Here is a 9,146-nt window from a genome sequence, read left to right as displayed (position 1 = left end):
ATATATATCTATATATATCTATATATTAAAAATTCTCTGAAAAATTTCTGGAGACTGAAATCTCACTGTCCAGAATTCAAAGGAAGAGAAACGTTCTTGAGTAATATTCTTGCAAATAGAATAAGAAAAAATGGTTGAGGTATATGTGATTTCTACTTTTTTTTTTGTGGTTTTTTTTTTTTTAATTTTTAAACAGGGATGTTTGAACCAGTTCAGAAACGAAGCTAATGCCAGATATAGATAAATCAGTTACAACCAATGATTCATTTGAAACTCTACCCAGGTGCATTCTACTTAATTAAAACCAGTTCACACATCCCTTAAATTGTTATTACTATTATAATTATAATAATAATTATTATTATTATTTTGGGTATTTTTTGGATTTTGTAATTTTTTGTTTGTTTATTTTGGGGTTGTTGTTTTGTTGTTTTGTTTTGGTTTTTTTTTTTTTTGCAACTCTCCACACTAAACTGCGCAATACTGTGGGGGAGAAGCCATTACTAAACTATATGCTGCAGAACAATGTAGCAAGTAATTAATTCCCAGCAGCCTGCCGGGACATCTGCTAGCAATAATCACTATTGATTTAAAGCTTTATTTAGCCTTTATCTATATCCTAGTAGAGTATAAGGTCTTGCCACATTTTATTGACATTTTTATTAGTTGAGTTTGACTGAGAACTGTTGCTGTTGTTGGGGTTTTTTTTTGTTTCCCTTCCTCCCCCAATATTAAACTGTGAAATTTATAATGTGTTTAAACTATGGGTGAATCTTAGGCTTTAGTTTGCATGTTCAGCTAATTTGTCTCTATACGATTTTCGTTTGAATCTTTTTATTTTTTTTCCTCTCTCAGGGCTTTTACAAAAAACAAAAAAACAAAAACAAAACAAAAAGAAAACAAAAAAAAAATCTAAAATTCTTTTGCCTGAGTTGCAATGGACTTAACATGGAGATAATTCAATCACTACATTAAGCACTTGACTGTGAAAGCGCAAAAAAAAATAAAGGAAAAGAAAAAAAAAGAGAGAACCTTGTTTGAGGCTGTTGTGAAATAACTTTAGGGGGGCTATGTGACAGTCTGATTCCATTTTCAGAATGATTAATCTTCTCTTTCCTCTCTGTGTGTCTCCTTTCTCTCTCTTCTCTCTCCACGAAGGAAGTTTAATCCTAGTGATTTCATCCCATGCAGGAAACAGTAATAAATGTGTAGAATTCATATTTTTCTAAAGGGAACTTAAACTGCTGCTACGAATTGTGTACAAGACTGGTTTATGCCACATGAACAGAGAATCACACATAGTTTTGGTACTTTTATTCCTCTTTTTTTCAGTTGTACAGTACTTCCAAATTCAAAATAAAAAGTAAAACTTGTTCTGTATCAAACCATCTAAGCAATAAAACGTTATATTTAAAAATCATAGGTTATTAAATGGGCGTGGCTCTTCTTGTGGGTTTGTGGTGACGTTCTCTGCCTTAGCTCTGCTGGAGGACGACGTGCAAGCTGGAGTTTGTCTGTGCCAATGGATCACTGTTTCTCTTCCTTTGGTTGATCTGAATTTGGGCTGGAGATGATTGCATCACTCTGAAAATTCACGTTCATTTTGACCACCATTTTCTGGTAGCCAGGCCCCTTTGAAATGCTGCTTGTCTCCCGGTGCAGTTCCAAAACACAGCAACTGAAGACAGTGGAAAATGTTGATTTTCCTGCATAGGCAGGGTCAGGATTCTTTTTCAATTAATGGTAGTCCCATGGTCACATAGGTGAGCATCCTCTTAGCATGTAGTATACCAGTCACTATTTTATAAATTAAGTAAGTTTCTGCTACCACAGTTTCCTTCTTGCATAAATGTTTATGGCCGCAAACTCTTCAGGATGTATTCAAAAGCCACGTGCATGTGTCATAAACAGACAAATCCTTTGTTTTAGCTTGTCAGAGCTGCCTTAGCTGCATTTTATATGCTTTCCTATAAATAAACCCCATTTCACAGGACAGTGAGCCAAAGAATCATCTGAGTTGTGCATCCAGCTCTCAATGCCAGGGAATTGCAGTGAAGCAAAGCATCCACGTCTTCCTAAGTCCTGCTGCGGTGGTGCTTTCTGGCAGAGAAGTGAACCAGGTTCAGAATGAGAGACAGACTTGGGGGCTGAACTGCTGCTGCTTTCCTCCCTCAAGCCTCCTGCACCTTCCCCATGGAGGTCAAAATGCCTCACAGCACTTGGTCTGCTGAGGACCTTGGTCCCTCACCCCCAGGGAGGGACAGGTTAAAACAGAAGCAGTGAGCCAGCCCAGCCCCAAACCAAGGATATCCGATGAAGTGGAGCTCTGAAGGCTCTCTGGGTGAGCTCGTGGGGTGGAAACATCATTTCTGAGGGAGGATACCTGCAGAAAATACTTTTCCCTCTCCCACCCACTGACCTGAATCGCCTCTCCTCTCGTGAGACTGATGGGAAGCTCGCATCCAAGTGGCCCAGGGACCTGTCAGGAGGTGTAAAATCAAATGGGATGAGTTTATGTGGCTAGGAAGTGATGGTGACTAATAACTTACGAAACAGATGACTTAGAAAGCACTTGGTTCTTGGTTCTTGGCCATGGAAGGGTATAATTGCAGCCCTTTTCTCCTTCTACCTCAATTTGAAAGTGACTATTGCCGAGTTGGGAATTCCCCTGCTCTTCCTGCCTTGGACAGGGTAACACCCTGCAGACCAGCTGAACTGTGCTCCTTGCTGGCATTTCCCTTTCCCTCTTCCTGCTTCCTTCCCACATTAGCACCCATGGCAGTGATAGCTGGAGCTGGCCTGAAACACCAGGTTAGCAGAGGTGGGGAGGTGGTGGTGGTGTCTCTGAGTGCCTCCTCCAGTTTGCTGCTTCCTTGCCTCATTTGCTAAAGCTTTTTTTCCCACCTTGGCAAGGGTGAAGCTGAACTTAATTCCTGACATGGAGAGGGAGAGTGGCACAGCCCCTCTTCGAGGTACTGGTGTGCTTCAGGCATGGAGGCCACATGCTGGCCCAGAGCATTAAAGTTTGGGGGAGACCCAAGTCTTCTGCCACCACAGGGATGCCTTGGCAGCAAGGGGCGCCAGGAAAGTGGGTTCTTTCTGCAGTACGGAGTGTGAAGCTGTGGAGATGGGCAGGAGATAGCATTGGGTGGAAACTGCCCCAAAACAGAATGTGGAACCTGGTTGGAGTGGTTTGTGTTTTTTTTCTTTTCTGCGACCGAAATGTAAACAAGTAAAGAGAAAGGAATGAAGTTATTTGCTTTTCATTATGCAGCTGTCTCAAAGTAGCCAGCATTTGTGAGATGGGAGGGCTGTACACCTACACCAAGATCTTCAGAAAGTGAATGCAATGAGAAGCGATTTGCTGTTGACACTTAACAGTGTTTTGGCCTGTTCTGTTGAAAAAAGCCTTTCTCTAACAAAATGAGTCACAATTCAACTAGCAAAGGCAGCAAGGGGCAAAAGTTTACTTGAAATCTTTCCTTCTTCACAAGTCTCCAGTTTGGGGAATCATAGATGCCATTTTTTTTCAGCATTTCTGTAGTTATGATGGGATTGAAAATGTCACTTTTGGAAACCCCGAAGTTCAGGATTATCTGCAAAGGCAGACTCAAGACCCCAGCACAGAAAAACCAGCACTTTCTGTACGTCAAAGAGGCACCATTTTTCATCACCCCCTCTGGCAAAGCAAAAAAAGAAAAGGGTGGAGAAATTGGATTGTTCAATTGGAACATCTCTTAACTGCTGGACTGTGGAAAAAGGGGCCACGCCAGCACTTCCCAAAACCTGAGTACTAGAGTAGCCAGCATCAGGAAGGGAAGCGAGTTAAATCTGTACAAGGCACCAGCATCTTTGGGTGTCGTGGGTCAGCTGAGCCCTGCAGCTGAGCAGGAGCTGCACTAAAGTACTTTCCCCCTTTCATCCCCTTCTTGGTGGTAATTAATGTGCAGGGGAGAGGCTGCACCCACACTGCAACAGCCAAAGGAGCCGTGAGGGAGATACTGGGATTTGGGCTCCAATCCGTTTGGAAATAAAGGAATTTACTTAGATTTTGAAAACCTCCTCCATGTCAGGGAGGAGCTGAATGTTCCATGAAAAATGGTCTGAGATTGGGAAGGGGGAAGAGTGTGTACGAGGAAAGGTCTAACCTGCTAGTGGGATGGCTTGATCTGCTTACACATCTGCACCCTAGTTTGGGTGGTGTCTGAGCTGGGGACGTGATGGGTCACCTGGCTCTGCAGGGTGGAAGCACCCCAATCACTGCAGTGATCCCTGGAGTCCTGGCTATGCTCTGGAGTTCCTGGCTTTGGCCACCAGCCCCACACTGGAGCTGCTCTCCTTGCCCATGCCCTCATGTGCACACTCGGGGAATGGGGGAAGCAAACATCCAAGAGCAAACTGGGGAAGCAAACATCCAAGAGCAAACTGTTGTCCCTGTCTGGAAACTGGTGACTGCCAGTACCCACAGATTTGCTGGCAGATCAGAGGATTTCCCTAGTCATGGGCAATTAGTGCCATGCTGGATCACAGGATTAGAAAAACTGGAAACAACCCTAAAATGACAGGAGGTACAGCACAGCTGGGGCTCCTGAGCCAACAGCTCTGCTGAGAGTTTGTATGGTCAGTCTGTTCCTCTGGTTTTGAAGTAAAAACGTTAACAGGAATAGTGGCTTGTTCATGGAGCCCCTGCCAGAGCCTAAAGCATCTCCTGCAGGTGCAGGGTCTTGCACTCAGCAAATTCAGACCTCTTGGCCTTTCTCAACACAGCCCTCCATGGTGTCCTTCCTTGTCTCCTCAGCTGAGGATTGTGTTTTTGCTATGCAGTTTCAGGGAATGCATTTTTAGGTGATTTAAACTTTTTCACCAGTCCTGAAAGGATGATTTATTCCAAGTAAGCCCAAGGAAGCCCAAGGTGTTCCTCCCACATGATGAGCTAGTGTCAGACACAGATAGTGTGTCCTTGGCCCTATGACAAGTTAGGGACTCACTTGTCCAGTGGTGTGCATGTATTTCTCAGGAAATATAAGAGAACAGGAGGGGAAGGGAAGGGGCAGCGGGAGAATAGCACAGGGAGGAGTGCTTTGGCACAGAATTATTTGGTGGTTTTTGGATTTGTCACCAGCTGCACCACTACAAAAGGTGCAGAAGCTGCAAGACCACCATCCCTGTTGGCTGCCAGGCCTCATCAGTGGCTTCACCTGGGCAGGGAGGCCTATTTAAAACAAGAGGAGGGGTGAAGGTTGGGTTGTGGGCAAGGGGACAGTTGTTTGTGTGCAACATCAAGTTCTGGATTGTAAAAAGATGTTTATTCGGCTGTTTTCCCAGAAGTATCTTTTTTTAAAAAAGGAGTCAATTAGTACCTGGGAAAAAAGGGTGGAGAGGCAGCTGGCCTGCTCAAAGGCAGCAGTGAAGACACAGACTGCTGCAACCTGTGTTGTCACTGCACAGAATGGATGCCCAAAAGATACAGGTGCATCTACCTTGTTGTTGGCAAGTGTCACCTCAGATAAGTGACATATGTGCCAGGAGGCTGCCTGACAGATGACAAGCTTGACTGAACTCTCTGGGGAGATGTAAACCTCCAGAGTATTGCCAGGTAAGGGGCTCTGATCTTCATTTCAAGATGTGTCTGAAATCACCCTGAAGAAGTGAAACTAAATGCAGTTGAGAAGCATTCTTGAGGCTTTTCAAAAATTCTAGTAATGCCTACTTTCATTTCTCAAGACCCCTCTCAGAATACTAAAAAAAATCCTCACAAAAAGGAAGCAGGAGTTTTTCATATATTAAACAGTAGCAAAATGGGAAGACTTCTCTGGCTCGCCCAACCTCACTGCGTAATGCAGTAGAAAATGTTGTAGCAATCCTCCCAACTAGTAGGAACTGAAAATAGCTTTCTCCTTTGCTGTGCTTGTTTATTTCTCCTGTGCCAGATCTGTCTCTTGTTTGGCAGGGAAAACTGCCAGGAGTGTATGAGGAAACTCTGGGCGATGGTGTTTGGAATACGCTGTTGTGAAAGCACTTGAACTTCTCTAGAGCCTTTCAGCAGAGGGTTGTGAAGCAGTTTACGAACATCAGTTAATGGGAGGCTGTAAATAAGAGAAATCTGCTGGAGAAAAGGCTTTTCATCACCAAAGGCCTGATCTGTTTTCACAATCTCGGAGGCAGAGGTTGCCGTGGTGGAGGCCAGTGCTGCTGCGGGCTGACTTTCCGTCAGTCATTTTTAGCTGTAACCACACGCAGAGCACGGCCCTGCTGCTTGTGAAAATGTGCCAGGGTTGGGACAGAATGTCAGCCAGAGGGGTCAGTGGCTCCAGGACAGGGCCTGAGCACTAGGCTAGGAGGAATGGCAGAAATAAATGCTCCTGTGAACGTGTGCACACAGGTCCATGGGCCCCTGCCCTCAGACGTGGAGCTATTTTTGGGTAACAAAAGCAATTGGTGTGTTAGCCTTTCCTCCCATCTCCTGTTACCTGATCCTGCAGAGAATGACAGCCTAGGTTTATTGTTTTCAATGAGCAGTACCTGACTTTCAAAGAATCTGCACCCAAAAGAAGTATTTGTACTTTATTTGGGGTGATGGCAGTGCTAGCTGTGAGATGCAGGCTTGCTTTGACCAATATTCCTCCCAAGTTTTTGCAACTCAAGTTTTACTGCATGACCTGTGCTTGAGAAGGGGAAAACCTGGCTGTAAACAGAGACTGTAACCTTTGTCATTGCTGTTTAGTTCTACCAAAGCCCAGCCCTACTGGATGCATGAGGCTCCTGGGCAGCACCTGGGGAGGAGCAGCACATGTACCTCCCATGTCCTGCTGCATGCACTGCTGCTGAATGAGATCCAGCTCTCCCAGATTTGCACACTTTGCCAGAAAAGTCCCTTTTTGGTGGCAGGATATTTAACACCATTTAATCTGCTGCCTTCAAGATGTCTGTATGACTGAAGCTTTACAGGCTCCAAGGTTACGTGCACCAGGTCCACCATACTCCACAGCCAGAGAAAATCAAAGTATCAGCCTGCCTGCATACACACAGCAGTCAGTGTAAGTCTGCACCACAACACAGTGAGCCTGACCTTTGATCTTGTGTCTACATCAATCTCTGACAGCATCTTGGGAGTTGAAACCATGGAGGCTGCCTAGCACAGCTACCCCAGACCCAGAACTCACCAGAAAATGAGCTGGGGCTGTAGGTGAGGGAAAGGGAGGGATCTGGACAAGTGAGCAACCTGGGCACCCTGTGGTAATCCATTTTGGAACAGGATGCATGCTGCCTTTAATGCATATGGTTATTACTTTTTATGAATGCACCTCTTTGACAGTTTTAAACTTTTTCTGAACCACAAGAGTCTCTTTAGCAGCTGCAAAACACCTGCTTAAAAATTAAGGTACTTAATTTGAAAAATACTTAATTGAAAGTGATAGCAGCTTCTCCACCAGTTCCTTCAGGCAGTGTTTTACTGAACTGCAGCTGAGGGATGCTTTGCAGTTTGTCAGCAGGTCCTTAGTGGTCTGTACTTATTCCCACTGCACTGCATCAGTGACATCTGGTTCCATTCAATTCTATAAATTTGGCAGAATGGGAATGACAGGGTGATGGTCCCTGGGGACTGCCAGTGAAAGGAAAGGAGTAGCCACAAGGAGTGCTGCAGCTCACTAAAGGAACAGTAAATGACACCCAGCGAGATGCTTTGCATGGGAGTAGGAGTTCAGGCTCAGGAGGACCTTGAGGGAATGTCTTGCTCTGCTTGAGTACAGAGAAAAGCCACTGAGTGAATGTTCTGGCTGCAGGACTGTAACTGATGCCTCGTACTTCACTCTTGGTGTACCTTTAGCTGGGGTGGTGGTAATGGAATGCTGCAGAACTGCAATCTGCCAGGCCAATACGATGGTGGAAAGGAGATGGTCCCTGAGTAGTGCATTTTCTAAAATACAAACCAAATCCTGCTTCAATTTTTTTCTTTGCTGCGGTGCCTAATAGCGAGATGTACTTCTTGGTTTCCAGCTTGCTTTAGAGCAGCAACAAGTCAGGATTAGTTGGGCAAAATGTCATTTCCAGCTGTGAGAAGTAATTCCATGCTCTATGAATGAACCACTATTACAAACAACCAAGCATTAACCAAGCCTTAAATACAGGCTCTGAGGAAAATATGACACACTTCCAAATCAAATATTTTAGGGTATTTGAACTTGCTTCTAAATATAACCTGTTATTTTGGTGGCAATGTTTGCCATACTGTGCTCAACAGTCATCAGATACTATTTAAATTCTAGATTTCCTTTCCATTGGAAACCTGCAACAGGGCATTTTAACTGTCCTCCTTGCTCTGTAGACTCCTCTCAGAGAAAACAGGGTGTTAGTTCATTCTTTCTTTTACTCTTGAAAACTTATGGTGGAAAACTTGCCAGCTGATACTGGATCAAATCCCCTCTCAGGGCAAGGTCCTGTCCCCTGCTTGCTTCTGCAGGGCTGTGGATCCAGGCTCTGCCAAGGGAGCTCCTTCAGTGTTCTGAACAGCCTGGTCTCTTTGATTCAGCCTGCATGGAAAAGCTGAATGGGAACCTATCTGTGTCTGCATGTGGTCAAGGTACACATGGGGTTAAAATATCCAATTTTATTTAACTTCTAAGGAAAACTGGCTGTGGGGCCAAACACCAGGTGGCAAAGGCACTATAAGCTCCACCTCTGCAATACCTTCGGCTGACCCTGTAAGTGGCTATAGCCCTGAATCTTTTTGGAAGTAAATACTAGACACCAGCATTTACAGCTTATCTGAGTTTAAGCTTCACATTTGGCTGTTATTTTCTGAACAGCATAGAAAAGTGCAGTGCCCAGACTTACTTCAGTGGCCAAGATAAAGCATGGAATGATTTAGAAAGGCAAGACAGTTGCTCTGACTCCTCCCTTTAGATCCTGCTCTTTCAGAAGGGGCTAAAGCTCTCTTTGTGGTTGTCTGCTATGAGAAGCAGCTGTCACAGGCTTGGGAGATCCCTCAGCTGGCAGATCTGGGAATTGCTGGCTGTAATAATTTCCATCTAGTGAACCTAGTACTCTATTTTACCTCCAGGGTTAATGCTCCACCACTGCAGCCTCATCTCTATGGAAAATACACAGTGTAGCTCCATCCAGGCCCAGCAGGGCAGGACTGAACC

This window comes from Camarhynchus parvulus, chromosome 2, assembly GCF_901933205.1.
Source record: "Camarhynchus parvulus chromosome 2, STF_HiC, whole genome shotgun sequence".
In the NCBI taxonomy this organism is placed as follows: domain Eukaryota; kingdom Metazoa; phylum Chordata; class Aves; order Passeriformes; family Thraupidae; genus Camarhynchus; species Camarhynchus parvulus.
This window is presented reverse-complemented; position numbering follows the sequence as displayed.